Source organism: Vanellus vanellus (genome assembly GCF_965231255.1).
Source record: "Vanellus vanellus genome assembly, chromosome: 1".
NCBI classification, from domain to species: domain Eukaryota; kingdom Metazoa; phylum Chordata; class Aves; order Charadriiformes; family Charadriidae; genus Vanellus; species Vanellus vanellus.
Genome location: NC_138905.1, coordinates 38,970,477 through 38,990,593, shown reverse-complemented (window position 1 = coordinate 38,990,593; position 20,117 = coordinate 38,970,477). Strand labels below are relative to the sequence as shown.

Sequence of the window (20,117 nt, the reverse complement as noted above, 5' to 3'; positions counted from 1 at the left end):
ACTTAGGTTCTACTTTTAATCATTGGGGATTCAAGCCTATACCTTCCACCTTCACATCATGAAAGCAGCCCCTGAGCCACACGATTGCAAGCTTGGCTACAATGGTACATACTTTTTTTTCTTGTCATGGTGCAGTGTTGGCCTTTGTACTGACAAAGTATTGGACAAAGATGAGAGAAAGCAGAAGAGGCATCGTACCCTTGCAGCTTACAGAAACTTGCCTTCCTGGGGAAAGGACTTCTTGGCTTCTTCTCGGAGTATTTCACTGTTCCACATGAAAAAGTTAGCAGATAAAACCACATTTGTGTCCTGTCTCCTGAAACGCTACCATTATAGTGGGTCACATTTCCTCTAGTATGCAGTTTGTCCAATCAATGACAAATGTTTTTCTGAAAAACCTTCAAGATCTGCTTTAATTCAGTTTCCAGGCAGGAAAAAAAAAATCTCTCTGAACAAACCCAAAGATATGGTAGACTTATTTGGCAGAGAGATGCATGATTTTTGAACATGTGCTTCCAGCTGCTTCATCTTGTGAAAAACAAGATGCAGAACCTGTCCTTCCAGGTATTATGGGACCTCGAAATTGTAGTTTGCTCTCTCTATGGAGTGTGTCATGCCTTCAGAGGCTGGTGGTGGCTGAGCAAGGATTTTTATAGAATCATAGAATTGTCTAGGTTGGAAGAGACCCTTGGGATCATCGAGTCCAACCATCTACCCTGCTCTACAAAGTTCTCCCCTACACCATATCCTCCAACACCACATCTAAACATCTCTTAAACACATCCAGGGATGGTGACTCAACCACCTCCCTGGACAGTCTGTTCCTATTTTTAGGGTCACATTAGGGGAATCTGGAGACCTAGAGGCCATTATGAAGTCTTGGTGTAGGTACCCAACATCAACATTCGATCTATCCCTTAGGCTGTTTTGAATCTTACTGCTGATATTTCAGATTCTGTGGTACAATAAAAACAAATGTGGTCTCCATTGCCATTTGTCTTTATACAACATGGCAGATGCAAACTGCACCTCTCAAAGGTTTGAAGATTGTTGTTGTTTTTCTCCCTCTTAAACGTTGTGTGGAAATTGTCTGGGATAAGGTATAATAGAAATTGTATCCTTGCCAATTCAAGAATCCCTGCAAGGCATTTCTGAGTATATATTTGCATAATGAAGCATAGAGGTCTTTCTGTGGAATATTTTTGGAAGAATTTTGCTGAAATATATTACAGTTATTATTTATATACTGAATTTAGACTTCCCCTTCCAACTCAGAATAGCATTTAAGTACACAAAACTTAACTTTATAGGTTTGCTTAAATCTTGCTGACTTTGGTATGTTTAAGTACTATGCTGAATTACAAAATTCCTCAACTAGTTTCTTTGGAAATATTATCTATCGTGGTTTACGGTTCTAGTAGATTAGATACTACTAGATCTAGTAGAAATATCTAGAGATATTTCGGTGGAAAAACTTAGCTTTGTAGAAGCTTTTTTAACCTCGTTGCTCTTTAACTTCTTTAAGTGTTGGACACTTAAGTTATGATTAGACATTTATAATTTTCAGTGTGATATATTTTATTAATGCACAATAATATCAAAAGAGGACACGCTCAAATGTTCTGCATCAGAAAAATAAAACCTAGTATAAAATGATGTACCCCAACAATCAGAACTTTTCAATGCATGCGTTCCTGGGTGCAAAATTGTCTCCTTGACCTCTTAGTATCCACAAACAGATGGAACAGTCAAAGATCATTAGAACAATCTGAGTATTATTGGAACAGCAGCAGGTTGCTTTTCCCCACTGTAGGTGGGTCAACACAGGAGTCACAGAATCTAATACGTAAATGTGTCACCTGGCTTTGCATTATTAATGCAGAAACATTTACCGTGTGTACATTTCCGACCATGACTATAACGCCTAATAGGAATAATGTCAAAATATTGTCATAAGCTCTAACCCAGTGAAAAGAAGAGGAAATATCCATATGCTTTATAAATGCATTTATTAAATACAGTGTATTTTCTTTTAGTTGAAAAATTTTAGCTATCAGTTTTCATTTGAAGCAATGATGAATCAATAAAAGTGAAATTATGTTTTCTAAGGAACAGTAGTACTTTTGCACTGTTCAGAGTTAGCAAATGTCCTTGTTGGATATAAAATAATCTCTCCATCTCTGAAAGTATTAATCAACCTATACTCACACAGCATTGAGTGCCTGCAGCTCATTTTATTGGGCATCACTGATACTCTGCATTTGTGGAAAACACTGCCTCTGGTGCACATATTAGTAGTAGTCATTTCAAATTAGCCATCTGGGTATAACTACAGATGTTGGAAAATACCAACTTAGCCAACTATGGCATTTAACTGGATGAGGTCAGATTGCTTGAAAACAGACATGAGATGACAAAACTAAACCACGATGCACCCAGTCATGTCACCCATATGAGCATCGGTTAGGACATTGCTCTGTCAGATTTGTAGTGGGGTTGCAGGATATGGCCCTTATGTTTTTTGGTCAAAAAAAGGTGTTTTGTTCCTTTTTCTCTGATAGTACACGTCATGTGCTATTTCTTTGTTCCGTTTAGGTTTGGAGAGAGATTATATTGCTGCTACTGAAAGTAATGCTCTAATATAATTTACAATTCGCTGGAATAATTGAGAGAGTTGTGCAAACTGCTTTGTACCTCTTCTAATTCCCACCGGCTTGATTAGCGATACGTTCCCTCTTATATCAGCTGAAAAAGTGATAATTACCTCCAACTTCATGAATAAAGCTGGGAAAATTCTTTTTTGACAAGTCATAAATTTGCTGAGAAGCAGAGTTAGTTAGGGATCAGAAATATTTGCATTTTCAAGGATGGTTATTGCCAGTAGTTTTGACTGAAGAAGAAAGATGATTTCCCCAGATGCTACAGTGTCTTGTTTCAGCATTTTCAAAATTAGATCTTTACTCTTTTTTTTTTCAGAATGTTTTTGAGCTTTTGACTTTAAGAATGATTTTTCCTTAAAGAAAGAATATTTTTAAGGATTGAATAACTTGAAAATAAAAGGAAGCATTTCATTTTGGATTGAAGATGATGTTTCAGGTTGACCCAAAATGAGATTTATTATTTGTATCATTATTTTATTAATTTGTAGCAATATCTGGTTTATTTAAATTCAAACTCTCCCTCCCCTCTTTAAACGTTTTTTTGTTTACTTTAAGTGCTCAAATCTGTCATCAGCCCAGCTCTCGTCTTGAGTTTGTGTGAAAAATCACTTGAAAGTTTCCAGCAAAACCCTTGTAATTTATGTTTCAGAATATGTACAATATCTCCACATAAAACAGACAATCCCATCAGAATATATTATGGGAATATTACACTTTGTCAAACAGCTGGTTTATGTTGGCAGCTTTACAAACACATTCTATAAAAGTCACATCTGAGAGAAGATTCATCGCTTCCTCCAGTTTCCTGGAGAGACCTGCAAAATGAGAACCGGTGGTCCCCATCGAAGTCCCACATTTTCAGAAGGTCACAGCCATCGTGGATGAGAGCCAAAGGAATTGCTCGGATCTGCTTGCAGACAGTCTGTATTCGTTCACTTGAGTATTCATTCTGAAGGTTGAAATGATCGCGTTGAGTATCCGTTTCAATTGTATCCCTTCTGATCAGAGCGCCTTTGAAAGAAAAGGGGCTGTTGGTTTCTCTAGGTCCGTGCAAAGGCCTGTGAGCGTAACTTCATGTTGTTGAGCAGGTTCTTAGATGCGGAGATCCTGAAGTGGGTGTTTCCTTCTCTGCCCTCGTTGGAGCTTTTCCCCCCTGGCAAATGAAGCCATTGCTGGGTACTGTTCAGACATACTTTCCTGTCTATTCTGTTTTCCTGTTCTGTCACGTAATCTTTTGTGCCTGCACGTGCCTGTCAGGTCAAGTATTCTGCAATTGAGAACACATGAAAATATTTAGTTTAAAAAAAAAAAAAGTATCATCACGTATCAATTAGGTGTCTGCCAAATGACTGGGTGGCAGCTGTATGTGTTTCGGGATTGCCAATGAGTGACCTTGCGTGTTCTTGCCCATTTGTACTTTTTATCTGCCACTTCACATCCCAGGATGCAAAACCCATGTTTCAAACTCCAGGTTTTCATTATTGACGTCAAGGTACGACAAGAAGATATTGCATCCTTGGGAGGTGATGTGGATTGTTTATTTTTTGCAGTTAAGAGAAATAAAAGTGTAGTAAATATTTCATGGTGTTCCTGCAAGCACCAGAAAACTCCTACCACCTACAGAAATAATTTTTCTGGAACAGAAATAGTTGTGCATCAAGCTTTAATGCACAGGTTTCTGTACCTGCGTCTTCCACGCATCTTTGTTGTGCATGCCTGGAGTTGGGCAACTTCAGACAACTTAATTCTTCTAGAAATTCAAACGGCTGAGAAACTCAGGGGAAAAAACCCACAGAATCGTTGTGCTGTGGCCTCTCCAAGAGCTGTGCTTTGAAGCAGTTGTAGCAGCAGTTGTTCAGTTTTGTAGCGGGAGATAAACATGCTCCTGCACACACACAGTGGGCTGCGCAACCCTGGTCATATAAACTGTTAGTCATTTCCAAGCATTGAGAAGATGGAGCTGCTGCCTTGCACTGCCTTTTCCTGAACGCTGCAGGAGGAGATGTTCACCTCTCTCTGTGTTGAGGGAAATGATAGCTCTGTGTTTCCCAGGGGACAAGAAAGCGTTCACCTGCGTTTGCTGGTGACTACATCTATGCTTTGTCCCTCTTCTCCTGTTCCCAGCGGTGGCTTCTTATAGCCCCCCTTCCTATGTGTTTTCAGAGGGGAAACATGCTTCTTTCGGCATCTCTCTCTGCTTTGGTCTTGGTTTCTGACTGTGGTTGTGTCTCTCCCCCCCTTATTTGCTGGTTCATAGGGAAAGAGGCTGGCAATTCATTCATGTATTACTTGAGAATTACGCCCACACTCGTTCATGTCCCACAGCAGGCCGGCATAGCCCTGTGGCTGCTTATACGGAGGTAAGCGTGGCATAGGTAGCAAAATACAGCACCCGTTTCTTTATCACATGTCTGCCTTCCAGGACAGGGCAGAAATAACATTTATGGTTGTAAAGGTCCTGTCCTTAAACGTGAACTGCTTTAGTATGGGTTTTCTCCCATAATTAGTTTGGAATTTTATAGGGGGGGCGGGGGGGGGGAGCTTTGTAGACTCTCCTACTCTTTGTGCATCTACTACTAATTAGTGGTTTTGCTCATTTGGGTGTTGGAGGTTCACCACGCAGTCCATGCTTTCCCAAACTGAGATGCCTGTCCCTTTCATGCAGATGTTTGGTAAACCTGTGTTAGCTCCTCAACAACTTTCTGGCGAAATCTCATTATTCACATGCAGCTCATTCACTCATCTGGTACCACGGTAGGAGACTGGCCCCTCTCATCTGCCCAGCCTGAATGTACAAGTGCTGCTGGTGGTGTCCCTTTGGTGCCTCGCTGGCCAGGCTGGAAGAAGGGGCGCCAGAGCCTCTCCTGCTCCTTTGGGCTGGGCTGAGGACCCGGGCTGTGCCAGGGGCACGGTCTCCAGCCTTGCTCACGGTGGCTGCAGTCCTGGTGATGCCGAGCCACAGTGGTGCTTTGCGATGCCCTCAAATGGCTTACAGCTGGCCAGCACCACAGCTTGCCGCCGGAGGTGACCCGGCCAAAACACTGCACCCTGGGTGGCACAACCAAGGGCATCTCCTCCCTCTGACCATCTCCCCTTGCTGTCTGCCTGTCCCTCAGCAGGGGCTGGCTGTGCCTCCCTGCCACTCTCTGGCACATCACGGCATCAGGGCTCCTGCCTCACCTTCAAATAACTTTCTTAGCTTTTCAGCATCTGTTTTAGGGCCTCGGGCAATTCCTGCACAGCACCATTGTGCTTCGGTGGCTTTCACAGCGCTGCAGTTCAGCAGCGATGTTTACCTCTGCGTACTTTTTAATTTCTTTTCATGAGTCAGGAAAAAGAGGTTAAAGAGAGCATCTGTTCTTCGTTTAGTGGCCAGCCCAGCCTAAACCACAACAATATCCCTGGAACTGCCACCTGATTCCAGCTGATCTTGCTGTGTATCACTGTTTGCTGTGGTAATCTTCAATATACCAGGCAATATACCGTGCCTGCAGTGATTCTGTAGTATGCCTTGTGTAACACAAGCCTCTGATTTCCCTAAATTGGGGAATTACTCCTATTTAAATTTGAGCAGCCTGTAGATAAATATTGATCTTGATTTTTAAAAAAATGTTTAGTAATGGAAAACTGACATTCTTACAAAAATGTTACTGAAAATCAATATTAATGATTCAGAGAGCTTTTTGGCTTAGCTGTTGAATCAAAGTCATCCAGACTGAACTGCCTATCTTGCAAACATTATTTAATATCATTCTAAATTATTGTTGGATTAGAAATACACTGCTATCATTATCATGATCTATTATGTCATCCAGAGTTTTCTCAACTATAGAACAGAAATACTGTCTTTACCACTTCTTTTTTTGCATTATACTTGGTGAGCTATATGACAGTAATGATTCTTTAGCCTAAAATACTGCAGAGAGATATTATTGTTTTTTTAATTCCACTAATCACAGACTTTTTCTTGAATCCTTTTATAGCAGTTGTCTTATAGCTGCTAGTTTGTGGTTTCTGTGCATCACCATCTACTTCCACTTTCTCCCATATCAATGAAATATCAGTGGCTAATAAACTAGTAACAGCATTTCTAGATGGTGTGTCCCCCTTTACCTGCTCTTGCTCGCACATTCTTTCCAACAAAAGTTTTAATTACTCATTTTAATTATCTAATCATGCTTTTCTTCCCACTCCAATGCTTTTTATTATTCTCAGCTTGAATTTTTCCCAATAAGTGAATTGTTCTGGCATCTCCTGTCCACAGCCAAGGTTTCTGGTTCTGATGTGGACACAATATCTTCTCTTCCCATCTTTAGGAATTTCAGTTCACTTTGTTTTGAAAATTTTTGATTTTTGTGTTAGATAAATATTCATTTGTCCTCTCTAGCCATTTTCCTTTTTGTTATTAGTTTTATCACGCTATTATCATCCTGACTGACCTGTTTTTTGCAAGGTTAGCTCCCCTTCTGATGAGTTGGAGGGCATCTGGGTTATCAGCCTTTTTCCTTAAGAAGACGGGCGATAGTCCTGCACAACCAAAACCTTCTGCCTTTGAGGATTGCTGACACATCTGTTCACTGGGTTAATCTTGGACCAGAGGGAAGCCTAATAATGTTTCAAGATCAATGGCGATTTGGGAGGATGTGCAATAGGGAACAGATGTTGTATGTGGATACTTGTCCCAGTGCTTCCCTATGCTGGCCGACATTTCCAGTTTATCTGAGTTGGGCCCACACCAGCTGGCTTTTATCCAGATGCCAGACATCTGTCTAAGTAGGGGATGGAACCACTGGGCATCTGTGAGAGGTGACGTATCTCATCGCACCAGAGGCGCTGCAGCCCAGACCTCGCCAGTCGTGCCTGAGGCTTCCTGTGGGAGCAGTACTGGGGGGGAGCAGCCATGTGCAGACCCCCTGTCTTTCCCAGTTGCCCTGTGGACCTCAACAGCCTCAATGATTTCATCCTAGTCAGAGGCACGAATCTGCAGGAACCTCCAAACTTGTGAATATCTAGGAAAATCAGAGGTCAAATGGTGCTCGAAATGGCTGACCACTGCATTTTGGACTCGCTGTACCCAGAGTGAGCAGGCTGGAGCTTCACTGTTACTTCATAAGATTTGGTTTACACGAAATGCGTTTCCTTCTGTAGCACAATGTTTTGCATGAAAGCAATACGCACTCCTATGGAGGTCTGCATTGCTTGTGAGTGGACAGTAATTTCTAGCAGCAGCGAGTTTTTATTGACATTCCCTGATTGCTATAAATTCTGCAGCTGCACTGTTGCCCTTGAGTGATTTGTCTACTCTGTTAAAGAAGATGCCCACCAAAAGAAGTCCTGTCAGGCTTTCCTATCAAGCAAATACCAGCAAATAATGCATTTCTGTTTTCAATTTCAAGAAAATTTGTGTTTTGTGACCACAGGAGGTGTACTGTTGAACCGTCATGTCTGTTGGCCTGCTGTAGGCAGGAGCAGTATGGCCAAGCAAGGTGGAGATGAAGGGAAAGATGGCTTAGTTCAGAGTTCTAACAGAGGTACAACCCTTGGTTGGAAGAGGGTTACATACTGGTGTAACAGAAACGGAGGAAGGGTGACCATAAAAACATAAATTGCTGCCTGTAAATGCCGTTGACTGTGTAATACACCGGTGTAAGAGCTCAAAGGCTCGGCAAGCTCTGAGCTTGCAAGGGCCCAAGAGCGGTGAGAGGCATGGCCTGAACAACAGGGTACGGAGCCATCCAGCCTAGTGCAAAGTTAGCTGTATCTCTTCATGGTTGTGCTGCTGCCTCTTGGATCTGAATTGACATTGGCTCTGTGGATTCAGAAACTGACTTTAGCATAGGCTGGAGCCTACAGCTCGAAAGAACGTTGTGGTAATTTAATTTCTTTTTGCTTCAGAGAAGGCAACTGAATGACTTAATTTTTTTCATTAAAAAAGCAATACTCCCTTTATACCGCTCCTTGTCTGCTGTATGCTGTAATAAGCTTTCCTTGCTTTGATTGTGAAGATCTGATGCTCCCAGAGGCTGAAGGATCACTACGGCCTTTGGGAACATGAGTGTTGGCCATCCTCCAGTCAGTTGAGAGAGTGGCCACCGGTTGTTGGCTGTCCTCCTGTCGGTCTAGAGAGTGACCACCTCCCTGGCAAGGGGCAAAGTCAGACATCCCCAAGGCCTGTGGCTGGGGGACCGAGGAGGTGACCTGTGTCTGTCAGTATGCTATTTGAAACCTTATAGCACATCAAAAGACTGAATCTGCAGTTGCAGTGCTCAGAGGTAGGAGTTGGGGTTTAAGTCGTTGAGACTGCTGTGCAAGAGAACAGAGGAGAGCAAGCCGAAAACAGCATGAAGAAACTGTCTGTAAGAGTGTGAGTAGCTCTAGGCTTTCTGGCTTTGTTTCATTTGGGTTTTTTTTTTTGTTATTATTACTACAAATAAACTTAAGACATCTTTTTCAATTAACCATGGAAACGTTTAGTTAGACTCCACAGCCAAAGCAAGTGGAAGCTTTAAACTTTGTAGGTTTGTAAAAAGTTGGTAGAGAAATTAGCAGATTGACTCCAATGCCACAAGTCGTCTTCTAGCACCTTCCCCTCTGCATTTTACCCGAGGATGAGGACAGACCCTGGCCTTGGATGATCTGAGGAGCGAGTGCTTCTTGTCTAAAGATAATGCAATCAGGTTTCTCCTCTTTCTCGCACCTCCCAAACTCTTGGTCCCATGTCAAGGGGACCTTGGCTCAGGTCCTCCCTCAAGTGCAGAGCCAATGAGCAGCACAAAGCATAGAGCTCACCATGATATTCACAGCCTCTCCTAGCAGTGCCCCTTCACCGGATAGCTGAAAGGGTTCACGGTACGTAGTTTTGCTGTCAAAGGTGACCACTGCTGTTTTCCAGATTCCTACATTTGTAGCCAATTTGCGCCCTATCAATTCACTAGGTTTGTGTTCAGGTTTGACTCGTGTGCGTTGCTTGTTAAGAAGCCTGTAGTAGAAGAAAAGGAGAAGTACAATAGACATAGTCAGTCCAATTAAAGAAAGATCTAATAATACAGATCTAGGAATATGATCTTGTTGAAAGTTACTTTACAGAGAGTTACTACAATTTGATTTTATGACTTCTTTGGTGCAGTGTGAATAGCGGTCAGCATGGTTAGCTGGGGACATACATTCAAAAGCCAACCCAGGGAACATGGTGGCAGTCTCCCTCCCTCCTTCATGCTTTCGTTCCTGGGGAGAGGTGGTAACTAGACACCAAAGATGAAGTCAGGTTAATGAGGAGTGTATTTGAAGAGACATGGGGAAGTCAGGGATATAGTTATTTCTGGTAGCTTCCACAGGAAAGTTTTAAAATATCTTTTTTTCTTCCTAAAAACATTCTTAGCAGCATAAATCATCTGCTCTCAGATTGTGCACTTGCTCCTGAAGCCTTAAAAAATTCTTCCTGTTGTAGTGAATGTTTCAGATATCTCTAATAGAAAATATGCCTGCTGTGGGACTGGGGGGGGTGATGTCACCTGCCATGGGGGGAAAAACAGTGCTCCTGGATGCCAGTTATAAGCTTGATCTCTTGCATGGGCTTCTGTGGCTGCACACATTAAAAAAAATATAATCTCCAAATAGTATCAAATGCAACAGTCCAGCTGAAACACGGGTCACTACGCAGCTGTACTTTGTTCTGCATGGGGTCTTCTCTTTCGATGTAGTTTAAGATCTGTCTCCTGTTTGAAGCCCTTCTGGGTGGACACACGTAATTGCCTGCAGGGTCATTTCTCCTTCTCGCTGACTGTTCCCAGCAGTCGTGCCTGACAGCGGGGAAATGCTCTGTGACAAGTGGAGCCGGGCCAGTGCCGGCCATCAGGCTGTGGTGAATTGAACCTAGATTAACTGAACTTGTTCCTGCAAGAGCTGGAAATGATCATAGGTTGCACTTCATGAAGATCTCCATGTAAGATTTAATTTCTCCAGAGTAGTTTTCCCTTGATAAGTTCTTGATATACTCATATTACTTGATAAGTAGTTGATAAATTCAAATTAAAAAACATACTTGACAAATCAAATTCTTTTCCTTGCACAACGTTGTTGAAGAAAGAAGAGAAGAGAATAATTGTTTTGTAAAACCCTAGTAACGGGTCAGATGGTAAGCTATTTTGGGGGCATTTCTGAGGCCAGCTAAAGCAAAGGTGTATTTTACCCAGGGACTTTATTGCTCCATTTTTAAGTGTACTGTCTCATAACTGGAATTAACCGTGTAGTCCTTTCCTATGAAAAAAACGTGGATTTGAACTGTGAGCATAGCTCTATAGTTTTCTTCAATTATTATTTAAATGCTTTGGTTTCATATTTATTTGGCTTTTATGCCAATATTGATACCACGATTTATTTCCTGATTTTAGCCAGTTCATATAGAATGTTTAAAAAAAGCCAAAACCCCAAATCTTGCTATTCACTGAGTAGCTAATGTTTTCTGTTTATGTATAATCTCACTGAATTTAGACTGTAATGTTAAAGGTGATCTTTAGCAAAATCCTGTGGCTAGAACTTGAGAGAAGCAGCTGTTATATTTAAAATTAGCACATAAAGTGTCATTAAAATAATGATAGAGGTTCACGGAGTTGCATTCTAAGTGCTAATCATCCTGTCTTGTGCATGGGTTGACTGCTGTGCCTTACTCCATGGTGCTTCATGGGTTTGGACGATTGGCCTAGATTAATTGGTAAAAGGCTGGAGGTGGTAGAAATAAGAGCACAGATTTGGATAATCTGCCAAATATCTGCCTGCTGAACCCATCAGCTAAATTAAAATGTCTTTCTCCATCCTTGATCTTTGCTGGTGTCACGGTTAGGTGTACGTATTATACTCTGTGGGGTGTCCTGAGGATTTTCAGTGTACTGACTCGAACTGGCCGAGGGAAGAAAAAATTACAATGGACTAGGGATATTATAAGTCGTATGGGGAGCTGGGAAACTCCCAGGGTTGGGTGGGGTTTTTTAGCAAGCTAAAATAGCAGCATGAAGAAATGATGATTGACTAAGATTGTCCAGTAGAGCTGTAGTTACAGTTAGAATCCATGATGGCTCTTCTCTGTTCATTTAGCCGAGATTTCATAGAAGGACTCAGTCAGTCAAATCAGCACTCACCTTTACAAACATGCACTACTCTATATCGTTTATCTGCTCGCAAATTCATTGCTTTCCATAGTACTCTAGAAAAGGCTAACATTCATGTAAGGCTAGAGATTAATTTCAAAGAATGTGCAAATGGTTAGGAAGTCTTTAAATAGAGTAAATTAAGGCAAAGCAGGGAAATCAAGGAAGTAAAGTTGTTTTTTTAAATTTAAAGCCACTGCAGTGGTGGTATTTGGTCACAGCTCACTGTCTGTATGCTTGAAGAGATCACAGCCTCTTCTCTTTCAGTACTTTTGATGGACTTTGATAGACCTCAGTCTGTCTTAAAGCGTGTATGAGCACACATCAGATAAAATTTTCGAAGAAAGGGATGGTAGCCCACACATCTGGGAATTTCAAAATAGATTGTGTGTTTATATCAAAATGCTGGATGATCTTTCATGGCCTTTCTATATCAAAGTGCTGTTATTCTGAAATTGGTATTGTTTTGTATCATAAATCTCTATGTTGGGAGTATTTATTTTTATGAGCTTTACGAGAATAGATGTTACAGTATTCTTTTTAAAACAGACTAAAATGATGAATGTATGACTTTCAGTATCCATTTTTGGATTCTTACATAGAAATTGCGTGTCAGCCTTGCAACCAGCCATGCTCACTGCAATTTGCCAGTGTATTCAGCGGGAACCTGCTACGATAGTGGCCTCTTTTGTCACAGCTGCATTCAGGAACTTAATATTATTAAGTTCCAGGTTTTAGACATGTGTTGAGAAATGGCGGGGTATGATTTGTGATGGATTTTTTGCATACTTTTCAGTACATTATAAAACGTGATGTGACATAGCCCCACAGAAAGATGTGTTAATGGTGAGTACACGTCTTAATTTTCACAATGCACTTAGGGGGCAAAAAGCCCTGCGTGTGCCTGGACATCTGCAAAAACGGGGCGTGTAGTCACACTCCAGGAAAGCATTCCCGATCAGGAGAGCATCCAACCCCTGTTTGAATCTAAAGCACCCTGCTAACTTTAAAATCCCACTGTCCTTTCATTGGGCTTTAATAGGCACAAATCATCCCTTAAATTTATGTACTTTTCAGAGCAGGGGCTTAAAGAAAAATATTGCTTCTACTGTTGGTTTAGTAGCCGATCTGACTGAACTGAAGATCTTATCCTGGCAATGTCAATAAATAGAATAATCCTTTTGTGTTTATCTTACTTGTTTTAACTTCTGATTTGCTTTGAATAAATCTATTAGTAAAGGATAATGGGAACATTTTATTCTTTATCATCATTTTTATTGAAAAGAACATCAGGGAATAACTTACATTGTTTGTATGAAACATCACATGTATAGGGATCTTGGCATGAACTTGGGGAATAGACATTGTTTGATCTTTGTAGTTATTTTATTCAACTTTTAATTACATTTTTACATGCAAGTCTCAATAGACTTGTTTTATACTGGAATTAATGGGAGCAATCCAGTCCCTGAAAAAAATCATGCTAGAAAGGAAAAATAGTACAGAACAGTGATGGCTAAAGAAATAATTTCTGTACTGAGACTTTATGTTCGTTTTGTTTTGTCTTTAGATTGTCATTGACACTTTCATATTTTCATTCCACCATATAATGCTGCCAGTAACACTGTCATTGGTATCTGTGCTTCTCTGCTAAGCGGCTCAGAAAGTATCTGAGCCAAAAATTCCTGCATGGTTGAAAAATTATTAAGTTTTGTTTCCTGAACTTCATACCTTGTTTTCAGTTCCCACTCGGGTTCTTTGAGCCGGTGACGGTGATAGAAAACACATAGAGCTTTCGCTAGCTGCCTTATTCATTTGCTTCTCACAGGGAGGAGCGTTAGCCCAGAAGCAGAGGAGACAGCTCAGGAAGGGAAAGCAGTGAAGTATTAATTCCTGCTGTGACACTGATGTCCCGGTGTCTCTTGTCAAATCAGTTTCTCCAGTGTTTTCTAATTTGGCCTTTTGATATTAGGAGTAGAAACTAAAAGCTGAGGACTGTTAACTTCGGTGTGATTTCAAATCAAGCTGCTTCAGTTCTACTGTGTAATTAGCAAATGAATTATAGCTAGTTAGAGGAGCTTGGGAGGGGGTTGAAAAGGAGCTGAGAAGCGGGATTAGTCTCTTCCCATTCAGCCCTCCATACTGTTCCTTCCTTCTTTTTTCCTCTGCAACCTGATTTAGTTTTGTTTTCCTCTCCTCTCCGTCTTCTTTATCTAACAGACAGCATCCTACGTGTTGCATATATTTATCTTATGTTTTCTGTCAGACCTCATCTCCTTTTTTATTCCTTCTATTCCGCATACGCTGTTAAAATGTAACACCCCTACGGAGGGGAGGAGTGTGGACACAAGGCAGCAGGCAGAATGCTTCTGTGGAACATGCAAAAGCACAGCTCTGTTATTTAGCATCCCTCACCTCTCGTCTGACCTTATACAGGTGTATGAGGCACGGGGGCTGCTTTCACAGAGCTGTTCTGTGGAAGCCTCTTTTGACAGAAAGAGCAACGTTTTTGTCATAAGCTCTGAAACAATATGGGTTCAGAAAGCCAAGGGTCAGTACCACCAGCTCAGCTGCTCTACAGCTCCCTCGAGGGCAAGTCTGCTTGGGTTTATACTTTGCATGGAGATGGCAGGTGACTGGCAACTTTAGACACCCATAAACCTAGTAGACAATGAGATTATTATTATTTATTCTCTTAAGGTAAGAAGACAGGAATAGTAATGGAATTTTTGTAGGGTATAGGAGACGAGGGAAGTATTAGCAAGATGTTTCATAAGCCTCACAAAGAAGAATTTAAGTGAGTCCTATATTTGTGTAGTGAAAGGCAGTTCTTTCTACTGGAAGACCTCTTTTGATGTGCTTTAATGTGTTTCCTTTTTAAAGTGACTGATGGGAACCCAGGTTATTTTTAAAATAAATCTGCCTAGACCTTTAACTTGTAGTAAGCGATCTTCTTTTCTCCCCACCAAGCAAGACTTTGGGACAAAGCAGGTTCTATTTGTGTATTTATTTATTACAGAATGGTCAGGGTTGGAAGGGACCTCTGGAGATCATCTAGTCCAAAGCATCGAGTCCTTATTCATTCATTTATTTATTGCACATACATGAAGCAAGGGCTTTTCAGGTCCCCAGGAGGTCCTCCTTCTATTCAGTGCTCGTGCAGCACGTTCACCACTGATTCTTGTTACCAGCCTTTGCTTTCTGCTCTCTTCTACCCACTACACGCTGCTCTGCTGATGCTTCCACCCCCCGACGTGCTCCCACGCTCCCACAGAAGCAGCAAGGCTCCCTTCCTCCAGGGGACTGCATCTCCTCTCCATCCTCTCTTCTCAAAGGATGCACCAGGGAAGCTGAAAGCACATCGAACAGGCACTGTCCATCAAAGGAGTTAACGGTACTTGTTCTGCTGTCAGCAGTTGTTGTCCTAACTCCTGTTAGGAAGTGTTTTCAGAAGCATTTACATTTCTAGCCAGCCAAAAGCAGTGCATATCTTCGAGCCTTTATAAGACCTGGAAGGCAGAATGTGTTGGCTGTGGAGTGCAGAAACTCGCTTTTTTCAGGCTCTCAGGGCAGCCTGGGGCAGCCAACTGCCTGGTAGTCTTAATAGCTTCATTCTTCTTTGTTTAGATACTTAGTGGTGTTGCACACCTTGATAGATATGTTCCATAATTAGATTATGGTACAGAGTAAAGACGTTGTTTTTTTTTTCTTGGGGACCTTTCAAGAGATGTAGTGCAGAATTCTGTGATCTTTCAGGGCTTGACAGACGACAAGTTAAAAGCCAGTGCCTTAACCAGCAATTCTTAGGGGTCTCAGTGGCTTGCTTTGCTGTTCTTGTGGTCTTAATGAGCGTGTTCAACTCTTTGAGTCTGCAACAAAGTGTTTGCTTTGTGCCATACGGAAATCATCGCTTGGAATCATTGGCTTTTTTTTTAAATACCAGTTATTTCTTGAAATGCCTTAAAGATCAAACTTCTGCTGTCATCTGTCAGACGTCTTGCCCCAGTTATTGATATAGGTCCTGTCCTCTGTGTTTTCTTGTTGATTTGGTCAATTAAATTCCAGCTGTGCCCACAATTGTATCTTGGGGTGGTGATGCTGGCTATACGGATGTTTCCTGACACAGTCAATAAGATATTGTTGTCATCTGGATTTCAAAGCTACAGCAAGTAGTTGAAAGCATTTTGCTCTGTTCTTGCTCAGGAATTGCAGTTTTAATATTTTCTGATATTTCTTATCTTGAATATTTCTCCCTTCCCAATGGCAGTTTACATTAATGTATACTGTATTCTGCATCAGGCTCTTCTTTTAGAGACTTCAGAAAATGAAGAACGTAGCGCCTTTGTGAAATAATGGTGTGGCCTATTTGGCTTAACTTTCTTTTTTCAGGAGGTTACTAGAAATATATTCCATTGGCTGCATAGTGTGCAGATGTTAATATATTTAGCGCTTGCTTGGGTCTGAAGTCTTATATACCCTGTCTTATTAATTGCCTCTATTCTATTCTGGCTCCTAAAATCAGCTTGGTTTCCCTCAGTCATTCATTATAAAAACCTGGACAGGGCACAGAATGGCCATGATAGAGTGATCTGGCCTCTGGCGTTCATCATGTTGTTGGTCTGCCAAAGCCGGGGCTTGTTTGACCTTCAGAACAGGGCAAGTCTGAACGGTTTGTTTGAGCTTCTGTCTTCAACACCATGTTTCTGCGAAGTCCTTCATCTGATACTGTGTCAGGTTGGTTCGAGCTATTTTTAATGTGTGAGGTTTCCTGTTTTTGTTAATTGCTTTCTGCTGTCGGTTTTGAAATTATTTTATGAATCAAAAATCATCATTAAAATTAAACACATGTGCATGCACATGCACACACACAGTATTATGATGGATCTGAAAGTGCTGGCAATACACTGGTAATACAGAGAAAGATAAAATAATTATCTCATCATTACTGCAGTGTTTGGACAAAAAGTTTAAGCAGAGCTTTCACGCTATGAAAAACAAAATCCATGTTTATTCTTCCTGCAGTTGTGGTAGGCAATAGGTTGATGCTGTCATCGTTTCCAGGAGCTTCAGAGCCAAAGATGTTGTAAATGTGCAGCTGTGAATTTCTAGAGGAGAAGGAGTCCTGGTTAAAATGCTTGGGGGATTGGTGTATGGAAAGACTAAAAATTATTTGTCTGCCTTCCTGAAGGTTATGGGGGTATAATTTTTCACGTGTCGCACACCCATCTGTATCTGTTTCTTTATTGTTGTATTTTCCATAGGATTACACAAAGCTGATTCAGACGTTTGCATGTAGGTAAAGATGTGGGCAAGCAGTTCTAATAATTACCATTTTGCAGAATTTGAGGAATGCTGCAGACAATGAACTGCTTGCCCTAAATAAGCTTTGAGATTAAATAGGGCTCAGGAGGCACTGGCAAATAAAGAGTATTTGACAGGTTAAAAGCCTTGCCGTAAAGAACCGGGTGCATGGATTGATGCTGTCTGGAGCACAGAAGGTGGCCTAGGCTTTATATGAGCTTCAAGTAAAACAAATATGTATATGTTGTTTTGTCAGCTTGACATCTCTTTTGTTACTATGCTTTGTTCCCACTCCTAAAAGCACACAGCACTTTTTTTTAAAAAGACTCTCACTCTGCACTGTGGTCAAAGTTGTCACAGCTCCCAAAACCAGTGAAGTTTTGCCGACAACTGAACTTCGTCAAAGTTACTGCACAGTCTTTGTGGATATATAGCGTAAACTCTTCCAGGCTAGGGGCTGAAAGTAGGAGAGTATTTCACAAGGGTACGAGGAAGGTGCTGGGTTTATAGCCCGACTCCTGACAGAAGTGCATTCTGAAAGAGCAGTTTTTCACTAAGCCTGAGCCGTGCCAATTTGGACTAATGTGTGTCATTTGGAATATAAGTAAGTGGGCTAATTCCACTGGCGTGCCAATGTAAATACGCTGGTGCTGGTATAATGTTTATGCAGCTCCTGGTGGCAGTGTTAGAATTATTTTATGATCCCAGTAAAGCTTGTTAATGGGGTTAAAAAGGATATCTATCATGCTGTAAATTTATACAACATATTACTAAGATGCAAAAGTATGCTTTACTCTTAATGTTGTCCACACCAGAGTTACACTTGTGCAAATGTTTGGTTTAAAGAAACCAAATGGGTTCTTCACCAAATGGAAATCCCAGTCAGCATGCACACCGTGCGTCAGTGACAAGATCAGCCGGTCTTCGTGGTAAGTCATGCCCAGTAAGAAGAACTGGTAGGATCCTAGCCTAAAGCAGTAAGCACAGTGATTTGTGTGATTTCTGGAACGAACAGTGCATGAGAGTTATTTTTTATAAGATCTTCTGAAGGGGGAAGAATGTTATTAGGAGTAATAGAATGACAGTTAAAGCAAGGAAAGAAAATTGTAGACTGATGTAGAGAACTATTTTCCAGCTGTGAGATCTGATGCATCCTGTGGAGCAGTCTCCAAAGGAAAGCGATGGAGATGTCATCACTAGGGACACTTAGAGACACAAGTAGGCTGAAAAATACATGATATAATTTACTGCAAATAGCATTAGTACAGCACTGGAATGGAGGTGGGATAACTAACCTCGTGAAAAAATTACCATTCCTAACTTCTTGTCTTTGAATGTAGTGTTGTGACTTTGCTTACTCATATTTTTCCTGAAGCAAACCAAACTCCTGTTTTCTAAACAGTTTAACATATTTCACTTACTTGTTATGCAACTTGAGTGACAGTCTCACTGTCTCAGCTATTAACTTTTATCATTGCTTTCCCCCAGCACACATGCAAGTAGCTTCTGCTTTCCCTGGCATGCAGTAGAGAAGTTTGTAGCTGACATCCTCTCTTCCCTCAGTCCCTGTTAAAACTGTAATGCCAGCAGCCTGGGCAGATGTTCCCCATCTGCTTAGCATTATGGTCTGCACAGGTAGAAGGTGGTAGGTGTCTTCCTCGCAAGTACTCCTAGAAGATCATTATTCACGTATATATATATATGTACTGATGAGAAAGGGGAATATATCATTTTATTTCCCCCAATGGAAAAATCAGAAAGCTTTAAAAGAATCTTAACAGCAGTTTCAAACATCACCTCTACTTTTTAATTTTCAAGCATTCAGACTGCAGGGAAAACCTCCACTGAGGTTGCTCTGAGAGAGCCCAGGAACAGTTGATGCACAAGAAAGTTGCTGTTAAGATCTGCTGGTACAGTGGAGGTGCCAGGCGGGATACGCACAGCTCAAGTGATCGGTACATATTTCTCCTGTTGCATTTGAACCACAAATGTAATAGCAGGTCATACCGTTTATTGTCTTTTGTTAATATAAAGCGAAATGCTGCCTGCCAGGAAGCCGATTCCCTTTGGTCCCAAGGAGGTATGGTGGTGGGCAGCCATGGCAGTCAGGAGCATGGTGGCTTATTTTGAGAGCATCGTCCGGGAGACATGGGATATGTCCTGGCCCCTTTTTCCCTGACCAGCTATCACTGTCTTCCCAGCCCAGCAAAATCCCATCTGGAAGGGGTAGCTGAACCAAGGGTGGAGAACAAAAGGTAGTATTGAGGTCACTGATGTATTTTTAAAGTAACTATCTCTTCATAAACATGTTTTTTGATGAGGTGTGGCGTTAATGCTGTCTGGTTTTCTGGCCCTCAGCCGCTGCCTTGGTTCAGGTCTCACTCGTGCTTAACTCCCTCCTCCCAGAGCCTTGTTGGAACTTCTGTCATCTTCTTGGCATTGGTGTTCCTCTGTCAAGTGTGGGTCAAATATTCTTGAGGAATGCTGATTTAGCATTTACCGACGTTAAACAATGTAATTGAATCTCTTAATTATTAGAACTTCATAAAGAAAACAGTTTTCAGTAGTTTTTTTCCAAAAAGCTTCTGTATGGCCCCTTCACACAATGCCAGCCTGCGGCAGTACATCACTGCAATGTGATGTTCCTAAACACGCATGCAGGGAGGACAACAAAACTTTCCTATGGACCAAGATGCAACTCTTAACAAGCCATGAACCTTCAGAACAAAAACTGTAGCTTGAATATCTGGAAATGTTTCCCATCAGTGAGATCTGTATCGCTTAGGAATTTCCTTTTAAATGAAAAGGTTTATAGCCCCGTCCTCTAGAATAAGGTTTTCTGCAGAAGTTATACGTAGAGAAAAATCCCAATCTGTCTCATAGAGGAAAATAGTTTACATCCTCAGTTTCTTTGAGCTTTTTGGCTGCCCCGGCTTCTTCAGTTTCTAGCTGCTCTGGTTAAGACTCACACATTTCACTTACGTGATGCTGGTATTATTTCCAGAAACAAGAA

General features: G+C 41.4%; 1 protein-coding gene across 11 annotated transcripts in view; it reads left to right on the top strand.

Annotated features, from left to right (window-relative positions):
* Positions 1–20,117, top strand: part of GRIP1 (glutamate receptor interacting protein 1) — a gene marked incomplete at its 5' end in the record, with an annotated part of 345,717 nt that overhangs the window by 206,792 nt on the left and 118,808 nt on the right. The window lies entirely within an intron of this gene.